Raw genomic sequence first — 1,363 nt, forward strand, 5'->3', positions numbered from 1 at the left:
CCCCGAACCCCATGTTTTCCACAACAGTGCGGTTTGATAAGACCTGTCTGAGGGCATGGACTCAGCCCTGGAGGACTTCAGGGAGGGGCCAGTTGGAGTGCCCAGTGCCACGGATCTCTTCTGTCAAGGGAAACCTTGCAGCTTCGCTTCTTGAGGTGCAGAAGTAGTTGGGATTTCACCCACACCTTCACTATTCCTTATCCCCAGAGCCCTCTGGACACGCTGGGCTTTGACCCGCAAGGTCTCCCTGAGGACATCAAGGACAGGTTTTGTTTTCCTAAGAGAGAGTTTCAAGTAAATTCTTAGGAAAGGGTGCGTGGAAGGGAAATGCAAGACTGAAGCCGTCTTTGCTTTGCTCTCACACTTGACTGCAGACTGTTGTTGGCTGCCGTTGACTTGACCCCGACACTCGATGGCCTGAAGTGTAATAGAAGAAAAGGGTGTCCAGGCCTGTACCGCCCTCATGATGGATGGTGATTGGACAATATTTTGTTGTGATCAACAGGGCTTCCCTGGATTCATTCTTGGAAGTATCATCAGCCAGGGTTTTCTTCCCAGGCAGTTGTAGTTTGAAAGCTCTTCTGAAACTGGTCCACCATGGGTGGCCCCCCTGGTATTTTGAAATGTGGGTGCTATAGCTTCCAGCTTCACAGCAACACACAAGCCCCTGCAGTTTGGCAAACTGGTGGGAAGGACAGATGGGTGGTGGTGACTGAAGATAGGTAAGTTGAAATTAAATTTGCTTCAGCAGTGAAGGTGTATCTTCACTGACAAGGAAAATGCCCCTCAGATTGTCTTGTACCTCTGACAGGGCGTGTAATAAAAAAAAAAAGTTCTGGAAGATTCAAAATCTAGTGATTCATTTTCAAATGATCTTTTCTGTATACTTGACCTTTAACATTTGTAATTTTTTGTGTATATGTGTGACACGCACACATACTCAAATGTGTACATGTGTAAAAATGTAAATACCAAGGGGTCTTAAAAATACATGGAAAACTTTCATTACCTTTGAATTTGGAGTATGTATAATCCCTTATCACCCTCCATATCCAATGTGTTAAAATTCTACATATTCGCTACTCTTTGAATCTTATTTCACCAGAATAGTTCTTCAGAGAAACAATCCACTTCCCCAGCAGGGCATTATGAATCTCAATCTTCCTAGTCATTGCTCCCTGCTGCCCAAGGGCCCACTTTTTAAAATGACCTGAAGCTTTTAAAGACTCTGTGGGTTCAGAGGTAAAGAAAGAACAGATGGTGTAAGAACAGGAATAACTCGGAGCACTCTCTGAAACCAGCTTTTTAGCAAGGACAATTCCACCTACATAGTCACAGCAGTTAGATTTTGTGTCAACGCCGC

Source organism: Echinops telfairi, unplaced genomic scaffold (genome assembly GCF_000313985.2).
Source record: "Echinops telfairi isolate 266 unplaced genomic scaffold, ASM31398v2 ScPeMD7_3;HRSCAF=10, whole genome shotgun sequence".
Taxonomy (NCBI): Eukaryota; Metazoa; Chordata; class Mammalia; order Afrosoricida; family Tenrecidae; genus Echinops; species Echinops telfairi.